This window comes from Balaenoptera physalus (genome assembly GCF_965194825.1).
Source record: "Balaenoptera physalus genome assembly, chromosome: 10".
NCBI classification, from domain to species: domain Eukaryota; kingdom Metazoa; phylum Chordata; class Mammalia; order Artiodactyla; family Balaenopteridae; genus Balaenoptera; species Balaenoptera physalus.
This window is the reverse complement of record NC_138889.1, coordinates 32,238,915-32,256,960: the sequence shown is the minus strand read 5'-3', so window position 1 is coordinate 32,256,960 and position 18,046 is coordinate 32,238,915.

Below are 18,046 nucleotides of genomic sequence, written 5' to 3'. Positions count from 1 at the left end.
TGCAGTTAGATCTTGGCTGTGGTTTGAGGCATCTAAATATTCTACTGGGCAAGATGATCAAGATGGCTTCTGGACTAGGACCAGGATGTCTGGCACCTGGGCCAGGACGGCTGGAGTAGCTGGGGCTGGACTGGTCTCTTTCTCCATGCCGCTTCTCCTTGTGGCTAACATGGCTTCCCATCAGTAGAGGATCTCAAAGTAGTTAGACTTCCTACATGGGGGATGGCTCCCATCAAAATGAGTGTTCCAAGAAACCAAGGCAGAGACTGCAAGGCTTCTTCTGAACTCACCTCAGCATCACTTTTCCCTCAGCATATTGGGAAGCAGCTCAGATTCATGGAAAGAGGACCACACAAGAACATGAATACCAGGATGCATGGTTCACTGAGAAGCCATTGTTGGAGACTAGTATAGACGTACACAAATAGTGGTTACTTGGCATATGATTCCCAAATTTTCAGGAGCTCGTTCTATACAAGAAATATCTTTTCTTAGATTTTAATTTGTTGATAAGACTGGAGAGATAGATCATACCTAGAAGTCTTCAAAGTAAAAAGAAACATTGTAGAAATTCTATACATTATAGAAATGTCTCAAGTTTCCTCTATCAACTCTTTAAGAGCTGTGTTGCTTCAGGATAAGTTTATATGAGATACCCACTGTATGCAAAATGTATACTGTACAAGAAAAAACAACTCAATGAAACAATTTCTTCTCAAAGAAGATAAATTCAAATAGGTTTGAGGCACCATGTTCCCAGTGTCCAGTAACCTCTGTCAATACCCTAGAGCCTGGGATTGCCAAAAGACCTATCGTATGCCCTGAGGCTCTGGGATGGGGCAGGTGTTCAAGGAAGTTCATTACACAGAATTCTACCAGGAGAAGCTCTTCTAGTCATTGACACTGAACTGACCTCAAATATGAACATAATTCACTAATTTATTCATTCCTTCTTTTATTCAGATCAATATCTTAACCATTGGTTTAGCATCATGTAGAATTAGCCTGTGTTGTGTGTTTGTTCACGTGTGCATGTGTATGTTAAAGTAAATCTCTCAAGAATCGTTTCCAGAAAGATCAGCTTATTGGAATGATTCCTTTCTTTTAAACTCCCGAAGTTTGTACTGTGCATGTTTTACTACTTACTGTTGATACAATACTTTCTGCTCTCCAGCCTCTAAGTCATTATGCCTGCTTTAGTTCAAAGATGAGTTCAAGGTCCACTTCTATCATGAAGTCTCTCCTTGAATATTGCAACCTGCAGTCATCTCGCCCTCCCTTTACCCTCAGATTATCATTTGTCTGTTCTACTCCCTGACACTAACATGCTGCCTAAGTTATGCCTCGATTTCCCACACTTGTTGACATTTATCTGTTAATACCTAAAAACCTCCTCCATCACTCTTTAGTTTTGTCTACTGGGTTTATCATTACCTAACACTTACTGTATATTTATTTGCTTATTTGGATTTTATATATTTAACCCAATACTATATAGGCAACTTAAAAGCAGACATTTTGTCTGTTTTATTCACTGATATATCTTTAGCACCAACCAAAGTGTCTGATGCCATAGGTAATCGATCTTTGTTGAATGAATGACTGTGTGGGGACCAAGTCTTCTAGGTCTGTTCATGCCCTTGGCACTCATACCCAGGAGTTGCCAGTGGATAAACAGGCATGTTGCTCATTCCTCAGCTTTTCTGTGGCCAGATGGACAGTATGCCACTTCCTTCCTACCTTGTGAAGATGTTGTGAAGATGACTAAGTGGTGTCCAAATTCACTGATTAATAGTTCAGCTGTTCCCAGAGTGCAGGCAGTGTTTCAGTTTGGAAATCATTTTGTGTTTACTTGGATTTTTTAAAAAGTGTATGATCAGAAGCTACTTCATCCAAATGTAACAGTGTGAAATGTGCCAGCTTAATTATCCCCTGTAACAGACAGAACAAATTAACCTTCACTATTATCATCCCCCAGTGATCCTATTCCATCCTGCTGTAAATTTCTTCATCTAATCTTTTAAAACACTGTGAGCTTGGACAACATGGGGTGCCCCCAATTTACCTGGGTCCACAAGCATTGATTTCCTTGTTCCTCTGTCCTGGCTGTACATCATTGTGGCTCCCCAACTCTGAACCTCAAGCAAGGTGAGAATGGTGTGACACTGAGCAGGGGCTGCAGTGTGAGCCAGAGCACCATTTGCAGCATCTGTGGGATCCTGAACCCTCTAGGCCATGGTTTTCTGCAGACACAGCAGGCTGACTGCATTGAAATAATTCCATCCGGATATTTTATATAAACTCCAGCCAGCAGGCTCACTTTCTTAGGCAGAACATTGGATGTTTTCCCATCAGCTCTAAGGTAAGCAGGGGAAGGACCATAAGAAAAACTGGGGGGCAGAGGACATTAACTTTTGGAGGACTCTCCCCTTCCTTTGTATCCCCATGCCCCGTTTCTTTCCCAGGGCTCTTTTCTGGTACCTCTTTACCTTTATTTTTCCATATTTACCTATTCACCTTATACTCATACATTCATTCACTCACTCACTCATTAATTCCTTTACCCAGCACACATTGATGTGATGCCCACCACATGCCAGGCACCAAAATAAATGATAGCATATAAGGATGGATAAACTAGATAAAGCCCCGGCCCTCAAGAGTTCAAGGTATAATACTGAGGAGCTCTGTGGTGCCCCATTGTCTGAGAGCCTATTTTCAACCAGCACTAAGTAATTTAGTTTGCTTCCTGTGAACATAGGGTCTGATGAGAGCAGTAGCTCTGTGGGAGCAGGGCTATGGTGGTGGTATGTGAGTGGGTGGGGTTGTGTGTGCCAGAACAAAACAACAACACATCTCTGTTTCTCAAGAAGCTCACAGCCTAGGAGAGAAGAAAAGGGTTGTAAAAAAAAAACCTAGTATAGTGGAAAGGAGAGCAAGATTAAGTTCAGTGGTTGAAATAAAAACAAGATGCTATAGATATTCAAGGGAAGGAGAGTTTCCATTCAGGGGCTGGGAATAAAGAAGGAAGCTCCAGTGAATGCTTCTTGAAGGAGAGGATAATTCATCTGGAGGTTGAAAGATGGTCGGAATTTCTTCCAGTTGGCAAGACCACTTCCAGACCTAGGAAAAAATGTGAGAGAGAGAAAGCATAGAGTCTGTTTAACAAGGATGGCTTTAAATGCCCAATTGAGAGATTCATGCTTCATTGACTCACAGAGAGGAGTCCCTGAAAGCCCTTGAACTGATTGATGATTGGTTGCTTGAAGTTGCTCTTAGGAGGAGCAGTTTTCAGTGCTGGGTGGGATGAGCTGGAACCAGATGAGTCTGGGACCAGTGAGTAGATTATTCTGGGAGTGTAAGAGGTAAGTCATGAGGTGGTGGCAGTGGAACCAGTATCAAGAGACAGTACTCAAGTTATGCTTATGGAATTAGCATTTTCAACTCAGTGAATGTGGTGGGAGAGACTGGACTGCAACAAGGTTTTCTAGTAACAGCCAAATGCTTGTTCCTCCCACTTTGAATGACAATTGCATCTTAAGAGTCCTTCCTTCATCAAAATGAAGCTGTCAATCATGGTTAAATTTGCACTCTGACTTTGGGCATTTTAGAAAACAGTTCTGATATCAAAACACTTGAAGAATTGTTAAATGTCTTAGATTTATTCACTGCTCGAATTCTAACAAAGCTTCTTTGAGGGTTTTGGTTTTTTTGCTTTTGTTTGTTCAGTTTGTTGGTTTGGTTTAGACCTTTCATTCTACTTCTTGAACATTTGTAATTACCTTGTCCATCTGTGGATGTGCAACCTAATTGCACGAGACTGTCACTCACTGACCCTCAGCTTCATTTCCCTCAGCCATGCCTGGGAGAGCAATCAGTTGTTTTCATGCTATTCTCCCAGCTGCTACATCAGGATAATGCATGTCAAGTGGTTTTCCAGCAGCAGTTGAATAAAGCTGTGTTGGTCTCTCTGCTCCTTCTTGTACCATCCCCTCCTGTGATCACATGTGTGCATGTTAGGCCTGGCCAGGTAGAAAGGACCAGGTGGTCCCATAAATTCACAGAGTATGAAAATTCCTTCAGGAGAACCACCAGTGTGATTTGCAGGTGAATTGGGCGGCCCCGTCATGGTGCTATCTGAAGGGCAATCATAGGTTCTTATATTCCAAAGTGTCTCTCCCAGTAACCTGTTTATATTAGAACAACTCCACTATTCATTTAGTTATTCATTAATCTATCCATTCATTCAACAAATATGTATTTCTCAGGCTGATACTGTCTCAATACACACAGTGCCACCACAGCAGTTGTGAGAACACACAAATACAGCCCCAGGAGCCCTAGCTCCTCCTTGGGGACCATCTACCCCAACACAAACACGTACTTCCCCAGGACCCCACAACTAAAGGCTTAAAACTCCATGCAGCCAGCATCAGTTGTTCTGAGTGGTTGGTACCCTCACTGCACCTGTTGTTAAATACTTTGAATAACACCCCTGATTTCACTCCCTACCAGGTGCAAGGTTATATGCTAAAATCCTCAGAAGAACTAGACTATGAGTTTGCCTTCAGGTGCTTTCCAGTCCCTGTAGGGTCTCTGAGCAAGTGCATGAATTACTGGGATGTAGGTAGGGAAGGTGTGGTAGATTAATAATGGTTCCCATAGATTTGTCTATGACCTAATCGCTGGAACCTGTGAACAGGGATTAAATGGCCAAGACGTTGAGATGTGATTAGGTTAAGAATCTTGGGATGGAGAGATGATACTGGATTATTCAGGTGAGCCTAAATGTAATCACATGTCTTTATAAGAGAGAATCAGGGGAAGATTACACATAGAAGAGGAGGAGGCAACATGGCCACAGAGGCAGGGATTTAAGTGGTTCAGCTTCAAGCCAAGGAGTGCTGGCAGTCACAGCCTGGAAGATGCAAGGAATGCATTCTCGCTTAGAACTTCTGCAATAAGTGTGGCCCTGATGACCCCTTGATTTCGACCCAGTAATATTGGTTTTGGACTTCTGGCCTCAAGAACTCTGAGAGAAAACATGTATCTCTTAAATGTTGTTTTAAGCTGCCCATTTTGTGGCCATTTCTTACCACAGCCATGGGGAACTAATACAGAAGAGAAGTCCCTCAGATGGACACAGAAAGTTCTACTGGCAGTGGAGGAGGGAGAACTTGGTTCTCCTGGGAGTGTCAAAAAAGGCTTAAGAAAGATGGTGAGAAAGGAATTGGGCCTTGAAAATGAGAGAGAATTGGGCACGTGGAGATGTGTGACAAAAAGAACAGTGTCAGGGAACAAGAGGTCCTTCCATTTGCCTGGGATTCAGTTTACAAGGTAAAAGAAAGCAGGACAGTGTAAAAAGAGAGAGTGGTAGGGCCATATTGATAGAAGGGTACATGCCCCATGTAGATGGGGTTAAAATTCATTTTAAAGAAACAGGTCTAAAATACTATGACAACCAGACACACACATGTAGGCTGGGGTCAACCTGTTGATTACCTCTGAGTGGATAAAAAGGATAGTCTGCTACTAAGCTGATCAGGAAGTTCAGAGGCAGAACATGGACAGCCTTGTATAATAGCCTGAGCAGTTTGGTTTGGTCACAGACAATGGTGAAATTAATTAGCCAGAGAGTGAGATGAAGATCTGGGCTTCGAGAAAGTCACTTCTTTGACCTAGACAAAGATGTAGGTATGCTATTTCTAAAAAGTCACTTTAAAAAGGTGAAAGACAGGGAAAGACTATGGGAAAGAAAACTTTTGATACAAGCACAGATTCCTTTAATGATTGTGGAATGGTCACCTTGAAATCCCAAAGGCTAGGCCTCAGTGGGAGAGAGCTGACAAGTGTCAGTAAGAGAGAGGCAGGATCTTAGTGGAGACGCAGCTCTGTGTGATAAGGCCTTATGAGCATTCAGGAAGGAAAGGTGATAATAAATCATAGGTGTTCAACTTTATCAACAGCAGCTGTTACTGGGGAGGCCTGCAGAACATCCAGAGCCATGACTTTGGTTTCATGGGCACCTAGTTACACACACCGGAGCCAAGCCCCAGACCCCATCCTTGGAATTGACTCCACACTTGTCCAAGATCAGGATAAGTTTATCGCAGTCAGTTGTAAAATTGTGTTGACGTCTTCATTTTCCAAGACAGTGAGAAGGAAATTGGGGCTGACCTGATATATATGGGTAAATTTTTAAAAATTGATTTTAGATTTCTGTCTTAGAAATTGCATCTCAACCAAATGATTAATTGCAGCGTAAATGTTTATCATGCCTTTCTCGTCCACTTCAGATTGCAATTATTATTATTATTAGTTGGATTTGGATGCTCTAAGAACTCATAATTGACTTTTAATTAAGTGCCAAACTGTTTCCAACTGTCGCACATACACTAAGGATTTCTGCACCACTTCTAATTTACTTCAGTTGCCTTCCCAGCACATAAAGGGATGCAGAAATTCACTTGACTACTGAACTGCAAGGGCTGGAAAATCATAGTATACTTTTAACAAAGTTGTTAAAGAAAACCAAAGCATTCTTTTTAAAACAATTGCTTAGATATATCTTGACCTGATATGTGTTACCAGGTAATTACTTTGGAATCATAACTAAAGGTTTGGTTCAAAAGTCAGCTCATAAAACAGAAATCATGTGTAGAAAAAATGACCCTTGGCATTCCTTGATATTGTCCTGAACTAAAAGTAATTGTCACAGGTAAATATATAATACACATTCAACTATCTCCCTCCCCCTCCTCTATGCTCCCTCTGTCCCTCCCCCTCCCCCAATCCTCCCTCTCCCCTCCCTTTGCTTCCTCTCTCCTTCTCCCTCCATCCCCCTCCCCCTCTTCTCCCTTCCTCTTCCCCTCTCTCTCTCCCTTTCCCTTCCTTCTCACTTTCTCTCCTTTTCACTCCCCCTTTCCCTCCCCTCTCTCTACCCCCTCCCTCCTCTCTCCCTCCCCTCTTCTTCCCTCCCTCCCTCCCTCTCTTTCTACATATATTTATATATTACATTGGCCAAAATTTCATTTGGTTTTCCGTAAGATGGCTCTAGTAGCACTTAGTTGTCTTTAACTTCATTTGAAAAAAATTTGTTAGATTATATTGTGACAGCTGTCATATCAGCATGCACTTTAAAAAAACTTATCAAAATTGGTGAATTTTTGTGTAACCATTTTAATACTGAAGATGGAAGGAAAAAAGCAATATTTTTGGTATATTATGTTTTATTATTTCAAGAAAGGTAAAATCACAACTGACATGCCAAAAAAGATTTGTGCAGTGTATAGAGAAGGTGCTGTGACTGACAGAATGTGTCAAATGTGGTTTGCAAAGTTTTGTGCTGGAGATTTCTCGCTGGACCATGCTCCACGGTCGGGTAGACCAGCTGAAGTTGATAGTGATCACAACGAAACATTAACTGAGAACAATCAACGTTATACCACGCGGAGATAGCTGACATACTCAAAATATCCAAATCAAGCACTGAAAATTATTTGCACCAATGTGGTTATGTTAATCGCTTTGATGTTTGGGTTCCAGATAAGAGAAAAAAACCTTCTTGACCGTATTTCTGCAGGCGAGTCTCTACTTAAACGTAACAAAAACGATCCATTTTGTGTGTGTGTGTGTTAGTTTCTGCTTTATAACAAAGTGAATCAGCTACACATATACACACGTTCCCATATCTCCTCCCTTCTGCATCTCCCTCTCTCCCACCCTCCCCATCCCACCCCTCCAGGCGGTCACAAAGCACTGAGCTGATCTCCCTGTGCTATGCGGCTGCTTCCCACTAGCTATCTATTTTCCATTTGGTAGTGTATATATGTCCATGACTCTCTCTCACCCGGTCACATCTCACCCCTCCCCCTCCCCATATCCTCAAGTCCATTCTTTAGTAGGTCTATGTCTTTATTCCCATCTTGCCACTAGGTTCTTCATGACCTTTTTTTTTTTTTTCCTTAGATTCCATATATATGTGTTAGCATACTGTATTTGTTTTTCTCCTTCTGACTTACTTCACTCTGTATGACAGACTCTAACTCCATCCACCTCATTACAAATACCTCCATTTCATTTCTTTTTATGGCTGAGTAATATTCCATTGTATATATGTGCCACATCTTCTTTATCCATTCATCTGATGATGGACACTTAGGTTGCTTCCATGTCCTGGCTATTGTAAATAGAGCTGCAATGAACATTTTCGTACATGACTCTTTATGAATTATGGTTTTCTCAGGGTATATGCCCAGTAGTGGGATTGCTGGGTCGTATGGTAGTTCTATTTGTAGTTTTTTAAGGAACCTCCATACTGTTCTCCATAGTGGCTGTATCAATTTACATTCCCACCAACAGTGCAAGAGTGTTCCCTTTTCTCCACACCCTCTCCAGCATTTATTGTTTTTAGATTTTTTGATGATGGGCATTCTGACCCGTGTGAGTTTTGATTTGCATTTCTCTAATGATTAATGATGTTGAGCATTCTTTCATGTGTCTGTTGGCCATCTGTATATCTTCTTTGGAGAAATGTCTATTTAGGTCTTCTGCCCATTTTTGGATTGGGTTGTTCGTTTTTTTGTTATTGAGCTGCATGAGCTGCTTGTAAATCTTGGAGATTAATCCTCTCTCAGTTGCTTCATTTGCAAATGTTTTCTCCCATTCTGATGGTTGTCTTTTGGTCTTGTTTATGGTTTCCTTTGCTGTGCAAAAGCTTTTAAGTTTCATTAGGTCCCATTTGTTTATTTGTGTTTTTATTTCCATTTCTCTAGGAGCTGGGTCAAAAAGGATCTTGCTGTGATTTATGTCATACAGTGTTCTGCCTATGTTTTCCTCTAAGAGTTTGATAGTATCTGGCTTCACACTTAGGTCTTTAATCCATTTTGAGTTTATTTTTGTGTATGGTGTCAGGGACTGTTCTAATTTCATACTTTTAAAAACGTTCCATTTTTAAAACAAATTGTGATGGGTGATGAAAAGTGAATACTGTAGAATCATGTGGAATGGAAGAGATCATGGGGCAAGTAAAAGGCCGGTCTTCATCCAAAGAAGGTGATGTTGTGTATATGGTGGGATTGGAAGGGAGTCCTCTATGATGAGCTCATTTCAGAAAACCAAACAATTAATTCCAAGTACTGCTCCCAATTAGACCAACTGAAAGCAGCATTCGACAAGAAGCATCTGGAATGAGTCAACAGAAAACGCATAATCTTCCATCAGGATAATGCAAGGCCTCATGTTTCTTTGAGGACCAGGCAAAAACTGTTACAGCTTGGCTGGGAAGTTCTGATTCATCCACTATATTCACCAGACATTGCACCTTCGGATTTCCATTTATTTCAGTCTTTACAAAATTCTCTTAACGGAAAAAAATTCAATTCCCTGTAAGACTGTAAAAGGCCCCTAGAACAGTTCTTTGATCAAAAAGATAAAAAGTTTTGGGAAGATGGAATTATGAAATTGCCTGAAAAATGGCAGAAGGTAGTGGAACAAAACGGTGAATACATTGTTCAATAAAGTTCTTGGTCAAAATGAAAAATGTGTCTTTTATTTCCACTTAAAAACCGAGGGAACTTTTTGGCCAGCCCAATATTTCTGGTATGGAATAGTAATCCTTCAGTCATCTGGAATCCTAAAAATGGCTTTCCCAATAGACCTCAGTCTTTAAACAGATATTATTTGTGGGATGGTGACTGTTCACCAAACACTATGCTAAACCTTTTCCCTATATCATCTCATTTAAAACCTCATGATTCTATATGACAAATAGATTCACATACCCTGAGGATGATCCACAATAAAAGTGTTTTTTTGATATGACAAAATTAAATTCTCTTCCAGAGTGATCTATGAGCAAATGAATCTTCTGGAGGCTGCCAAATGGCAAACAGTTCTCATACAAAAGGCTGGAAATATTTACCTAACAGAGATTTGTTATTTAGAAATGCTGAAGTTATTAGGAAAGAAAGAAATGAGACATTCTCAGCTTTATGAATTTTTCACAGACTTCCTGGTTACATTTGGCACCCTTGGTATGAAAAGCCCAGTGGGGCTGACAATATTTATGGAGTTTTAGTTTGTAGCAACTTTAAAATTATGAACATTTGTCTGTATTTTTCCACATTTTGCTGCTATTATATAGAACAAGAACTTGGCCAGGTGAATGTTTAAAAGTTTATTTTTACTTTACATTGTATATTTAAGCTTCAATATGCACTTATGTCTCTAAAGTGCTATAAAGTTTACCAACTGTTTTTTAAGTATTATTAATTATTTTAAATTATTCCATTTTTTCATGACATTTTGACATTTAAAAAAAATTTTACATGTGAAGAACTGGGTGTCAGAGAGATTAAATCCCTCCCCCCACCAAATGCCACAACTAATACATCAAGACTGAGATAGATGTTTCCTTATTCCAAACCCAGTACTGCTTCTTCTGCACCATAGCTGTCAATATACCTACCAAACGGATGAAGACAGACATATGTATCTAAGATTTATTTTTGATTAAAACTTAAAAATTTCCCCTATATTTACATTTTTAATTTATTTTTTGAAAAGCAATTCATGAACCTGATTAAAGAAAATCTGGTTACTAATTATGCACAGTGAAAAGTCCCTTTCTTCCTGGTGCTTAACATACCCAGTTCCTCTTCCTGGAGAGATAACCTTGTTATTAGTTTTTATGTATTTTTTGTAAATATTTTATGCATTTATAAATATATGGAAATATTTTGTAGTTTTTATATCAAAGTTGTTCGCCATTCAAATATTAAGGGTCACATTTTTAAAACTCTTGATATGCTTGACGTATTCCATAAGGTGCCATCAGAAGTCCCTGTGAACTTTCATGAAGAGCTCTTGTCGAGCTGGCAGAAACTTGAGTTCCCAGAGAGGACCACACCAGAGGACGTGCCGAGTGTGACACTACAGCCACACAGGCAGCTCTCCTTGTCCACTCTGGCAAGATGCTTCTTACTGAAATATATGCAGTATATTTTATTTTAAATTTTAAGCTGTTGTGTTTATTTTTGTTATACACGCACATAAATTGTCAACTAGCCCTACAAGGTTTTTAAAAAGAAGGCAAAGGTACAACCCTCCCTGCCCTATTTACCTCCTCCCAAGGACAACCACCTTCTTCCTTTTCCACTGGTTATGTCTCTTAAAAACATGCTTGTATTACTACTTTATTTCCCCTAACACCTTTTATTTTCCCTTGAGTGAAATTTTTTTGGCTCTTTTTGGTTTATTTTTCCATACGCTAGTTATTCACCCAACAGTGAACTCTTTGCCAAGTGTCTAAATCAGAGATACCAGGTTTTCTGTTAAATTCAGCTCCCCAGAAGGGTGTCTTCTGACTTGTTTCAATCTAGCCTGGTTTCTCCCTGGGCTTGGGGTTCAGCTGCCATGCTGGGTTTTCTCTTTATAATAATCCAGAGGATTTTCCACCTTCTCCTCCTTGTTGCATTTCCTATATTTTAATTCTCCCTCTTTATTGTTGTTCTCTTTTTTTTGAGGGGATGCAGCACATTCTCCGTTAGCTTTCTGAGAAAGGATGCAGGAAGGCAAAATTGTTTGGAGACTTTGCCTTCCTTAATGTCTATATTCTACTCTCCAAATTGATTGAAAATTTGGCTGCTTATAGAATTCTGTTCTGGAAACTATTTTCCTTCAGAATTTTGAAGGCATTTTTATATTGCCTTCTAGTAGCTGGTATTGCTGTTGAGCAGTCCAATGTCATTCTGATTTCTGGTCTTTTGCAGGGAATCTACATTTTGCTCTTTGGTAACTTGAGAATCCTCTTCTTTTCCATGATGTTTGGGAATTGCATGATGACATGACTCAGTATACGTTATGTTCATGCATTGAGCAGAGCAAACAATGGGTTACTTCAGTCTGGAAACTCTTATCCTTTAGTTTGGGGAAATTTTCCTTTTAACTTTTTATTTTATATAAAGGATATTTATTTTATGGTTTATCCTCTTCTGATAGTACTTTTCCCTTTATAGTCATTTTACTGAAGTTTTACAAGGGAAAGTAGATGCTGTATTCAACCTGCCTTCTGTATCCAAAGGTTGCAATTCTGCTTTTATATAGTTTTTTCCCCTTAGTGATAAAACTTATGAAAAAATAATTCAAATGTAATTTGGCAAGTGTCACACCTACTTACAATATTTCTTTATGGTTGAAGTTCTTGTAAAGAATAAAATCTTAGGTGGAATTATAGAAGTGACATTAAAGGATGGTATTTTGAAGTGGTATTAGTAGTGATAGTAGGAGAGAAGACTCAAGACTACCCAAATCTTTTCTTGGTTAAACTGTCCTTCCTCCTCAAGGGGTTCCTGAAGGAGATACATGCACAGGGAGAAAGGAAAGTGAAGGTAATATTTTATTACTAATTGGGAATTTGGTCCCAGATCTTGAATTTGAACTTTAATAAGAAATGCTAGAATATAGCAAAGATGCAATCTTCCTTATTACCTAGGCTGAACGAACTACAGCCAAAGCAGGCCATGTTTTCCATCTCTATTAATTCTAAGATCACACTCATTCTGAGACTTCACCATTTACTGATGGAAGGAAAGGCAAATCCAGAACATACATAACCCACAGCATCAGGAAAGTTCCAATTCAGGTAAACCTTGAGAGAGAATGTTTTCCCAGGACCTTACTTGTTTATGAGAGTAGTCCTGGGAGGGGAGCATTATGCAAGTGCAATGAAGAATGAAATGGAAAGGCAACAAAGTTGTTTCTGGTATCCCTGGCTACTTGCACAACTTTGCCTTACCTGGAAGGAAAAGATGGAATAGAAAAGAGAAATTTTTTCGTATCTTGTTTGGTCCAAGCAAGAGTGAATCCCTCAGAGAAGCAGATGCCACTCCTAGCACTATCACTGGATCATTGTCCTTCAACTTGTCGAATTCTTATTCCTGATAGTGATCTACTCTTACAGGAGTTGGGATGATGGCAGAGACCACAGGTGTTTGGTTTTGTCCCAAGATGCCAATATTTCCAGCACAATTATGATTCAGTAAATTGCATTCTGAGCAATTCTGACTCCCTTTTCAACTCAGTTATCTCTCTTCTTTATCTCTTTCTCCAACCCTAATGAAGTCCCACCTCTTTCTGGTCAGGGGCAAATAATATTAGGTGTGAATGAGCTTAATGTGTGTAGCTGTCAAGACAATATTTATATTTAAAAAGATGACCTCAAGGGGGAGGGGGCAAAGAAAGACAGGAGAAGGAAGAAGGAAGAAAGGAAAACCAGCAAACATTTATTGAGCACCTACTATCTGCCAGGCACTGTGTATCTTGCTTTCACAAACCTCTCAATGTTGTTAACATTAGTGCAGAATAATTGCCATTTTTATGAGTGAGACAATTTACCATCTGACAAGGGTCAAGTGACTTGCATAAGGCCCTGTGGTGAGCATGTGGTGTGAGTGGGAGATGGACATCCAGGCCTGTTACACCCACTCCATTTCAGAGATATCTGTGCCATGTGGGGAGATCTTTTCCTTCACATCCTACCACAAATGACCTCCTGCTCCTGGTGAAAATGCATGTATTTTTTCAAAAAGCACGAAACAACTAAGAGGAAATAATTTGGTGTTGAGAGCCATCACCAAAAGGAATCTCAATAGATATTCTGCAGAAAAACAAAAGTAATTACATGAGTGAAGAAGAAAATTTTCTCATTCTCAAATACTTTTTTATAAATATCTACACTTAATGAGCTTTGATGTTAAACTGAAGTATATTTTTATTTTTTATTTATTTATTTTTTTAGATTTTTAAAATTTATTTTTATTTATTTATTTTCCTTGTTGGTTATTTAGCAGTGTGTACATGAAGTGTATTTTTATTATTTGTTGTAGCTACTGAGTAAAATGCTATGCTTCTACTTTCTGATTAATTTTTTCCCTTAAGAGATCTTGAAATTTATCTTGACATTTAAATTATTAATCCAGCAAGAAAATATTAGAGGCTAGATCTGTGTTTTCTCCCTTTAAAAACAAGTTTATATTACAGCACTTATGAACAAAGTACTCGAAAATATACTCAAAGTGAATACAAACCAAGTCAATTTCCATTCAGTTGGAGTTCCTGGTTTGCGGTGAGTGTGAGATTGTGAGAGAGGAGATCTGAGCTGAGTGATCCCTAATTTTTCACAGCTCTATTGATTTGCCTTCAGGCAGCAATTATCCTTCAATTGCCTCACTTCATCCTTTTTTAGAAATGATCCAATCTCCCCTGTTTAGAAAATACTACACAATTCACCTCAAAAACAAAATAACACACCATTCCCAAAGGCTTAGGAAACCTGGACAAAGGAATACCAGCTGTGCTTCTATCTTTTCTGAATGGATTTGGTGACTGCACGCAACAGAGTGATCAGTGCATAGTAGGTCCTCAATAGTGTTTTCATCATTCTTTTAAACTGCAATTTCACTATGGAGAGGCCGGGCAGCTGTTCTATATCACCTGTCACTGCTACAGAACCAAGCTTGGAAAATCCACCAATATTTCTGTAATTATTTAGTTGAAATCTGTGCTGCTATTTTAGAAAGACTCCAAAATACAGTGACTTCAAGTCCACAAAAATGCATTTCTTTTTTTTATTTTTGTACTTCAGTTCTTTATTATTGAATTAACACACATATTTTGGTTACTCTCCAACTTCTATGTTGTATGCCTTGATAAACACATTGGAGCAAGGAGTTCTGATGACAATAATTCCTTGTCAAGAACTTTCACTGTAATGAAAGTTTTGCCGGGTCTCTCTCAGATGCTCCTTCTAGGTCCCTGGTGGGTTGCTCACTGCTGGTTGACCCTAAGTGTTAATTGCCCCCTCTGAAAAGCCCTGCTGTGCCACTCCCCTGCCTGCACAGGCTCCCTGCACCTGGGCACCCTCTGCCAGGCTGGGACCCTCTCCCTCTGCATTTCTTTATTCCGTACTAGTTTTGAAATGAGAGGTCCAAGTTAATGGGGAGGCTTTCTCCTTTGTGGTCATTGTGGGATTCGGGTTCCTTTCAACATATAGTTGGGCCAATCCCTAGAGCATTTCTGTATTGCTCTTCCAACCCCTGAGGCATGATTGAAACTGGGTGGAGCCAGAGGACAGGTGAAAGCATGTGGAAGAGACACAGCAATGTCTTACGTCCTTTTACTCACAATCCTTTGGTGAGAATTTAGTCAGCATTGACATCCAACTGCATGGGAGGGTAAGAAACATTGACAAGCTTGGCAGCTATGTGCCTAGTCTCAGTGGAAGAGTATGAATGGATTTTGTGTACAGCTGGCAATCTTAACTCCATAATCTTTATAATACATTTTCATTTCTACCAAATAATGCATTCTTAGGTACTAGGCGCCATGCTAAACTATGATAGAGGATGATTTTAAGGTTATCATCATAGGCCAGCCTCCTGCTTAGTGAAAGGCTCTTCTACTTTAAAGGAGATAGCCCTGCTAACGTTGCTATATGGCTAAACCTAACAAACCACAGCCTTTCAGTACATGCAAGTGCACGAATGAGTACAAAAGAGCCTCTGGGGCAACCGCTTAGATGTATGGAAGAGCCTTTCTGGAATTCCTAATTCCAAGGCAGGTAGATTTTTCAGAGCAGGATGAACTGGGGTAGGTGCCAAGGCCAGGGCTGGATCCCACAATGGTTGGAGAAGAACTAATGCGGGGATCAGCAGGAGGACCTGTGGGGGCCATGTACAGCCCTGGTAGGAGAGCATGGCTCAGGAAGAGCACTTTCTGGGAAACTGTAGGCTAAAGTGGTGCTCAGGTGTAAATGACTCATCTTCCTCTCATCCAGCACTCACTCTCCATCACTACAGGAGGGAGAGATCCAGAATGGAAGCATCTCAAAAAAAAAATTGCACCAGTTGGAGATAACAGACAAGAAAAGCTTTTGCAATAGGGATCAAGATTACTGCAATAGGGGTGAAAGATTGAACTCAACTCTCCTGAGACAAAGGCAGGAGCGTTTTCAAGTATTGGGGTGATCTAATGGACAATTACTGGAGAATATTAAGGAGGAGGTTGGTCAATGTGATTAGGTCATCTGTGTTTGCTAATAGGTCCTTAGCCTTATCAAGTGAGGCTCCTCCCCTCTTATGGAGACCGGGAAATAGGGACCCTAACTTCCTTGATGATTACATTTCAAAGGGATGGCTTCCAGGTCTTGAGAAAGATATTCCTGGGTTGTAGAACTGGCAAGAGGCTGGGGGAAGATTTACCTCTCAAGGGGAAAGAAGAAATTTACAATTGCAAGTTTTCTAAAGTAAATGCTCCAAGAAAAAGTGAGGTTTGGTCTTCTATAGTTAAGCTGAGGGGAACATTAAGTCTGTCTTGATCGCTGCCAGGTAGATCTGCTGCCTCTTTCCAGCAGGGCACCTGCCTAGACAGTGGGTCTAGGAGGTGGCATCTTGTGCTCAGCCTCTTCAATTAAGACTACAGGCTGCTTCCCAGCTTCCAGGAATTGGTGGAAATCTCTTGCTGGGATCAGCCCTACCTCATTCCCTTTGATAACTACAGGATTTTTACCTTCACCTTTATTTTAATGGGTTCTCGAAAAAGATGAATTATCAATATAAATGCATCTGTTTTGCAAATTGAACTAGATGTCTTCAGATATTAGCATTTTAACAGCTTAAAAGCATTGGTAATTTTTTTGGCTTATGTCTTCTATTCACTAATCAAGTAGCTAAATGGTAAAAGGTATACGTTACTGTATATGTATACACATGAGTGTATAATATGTTCTTTTAATCCCCTTATAGGAATCAATAGAGCTGATTTAATTTCAATTTGAATTAATATGCGATTCATAAATTTTTTTTTAATTAGCCATTGTGCATAAAAATGCTGTTCCTTACTACATCCATTTCATTGCTGAAAAGTTCGAGTTGTCAGAAAGTTCTACCTTATTCTAAATTAAAATATTCTTTCTTATAATTTTTACCCACTGGGCTTATCTTTGTCTTCTGAAATAATGATTCTGCTACTTCTGTGAACTAATCTGTTGCATATACTGGCTCTGGGACATGAGGCAAAAATACCCATAAGGGCAGGCAAGGGCCTAGACATGTCTTTGATACCAAAAGGGGAAACTGAGGCAGGTATTATATCCGAATAGGACTAAAATGCTAAAAGTTATTGAAAAGCCGGCTTTGTTAGCTTATGGTATCTGCCATGGCTCTTTTATGGCACCCTCCATCTCACCAGGCCTGTCTCCAAACATGCAGAATCTTGGGTCCAGAGCAACAGAGCTCACTCCATTCACAGGTGGAGTGAAGACTCCCATAGCAGATCAGGATTAGGTGGGTCTAAATCAACTGTAATTTAAGGGCCTCAAAGATAACTGATACTTGTATATACTGTGAAATGATCGACACAGTAAGTCTAGTTAACATTTGTTACCATACACGGTTACAGAATTTTTTTCCTGTGATAAGAACTCTTAAGATCTACTCTCAGCAACTTTCAAACAGGCAACAGAGTACTATTAACCATGGTCATTATGGTGTACATTACAGACCCATGACTTATTTATTTTATAACTGGAAGTTTGTACCTTTTGACCCCTTTCATTCATTCTGGCCTCTCCCTACTTCTTGCAACTACCTACTTGTTCTCTAAACCTATGAACCTTTTTTTTTTATTCCACAGATAAGTGAGATCATATGGTATTTCTCTGACTTGTTTCACTTAGCATAATGTCCTTCAGGTCTATCCATATTGTCACAAGTGGCAAGATTTCATTCTTCTTTATGGCTGAATAGTATTCTATTGTGTGTGTACACACACATAAATATGTGATATATATATATCTGTCTCACATCTTCTTTATCCATTCATCCATCAATGGACATTTAAATTTTTCCTGTATCTTGTATTGTAAATAATGCTTCAATAAACATGGGGGGGGGGTGCATATATCTTTTTGAATTAGCATTTTCATTTTCTCCAGATATATTCCAAGAAGTTAAATGACTAGATCATATGATAGTTCTATTTTTAATTA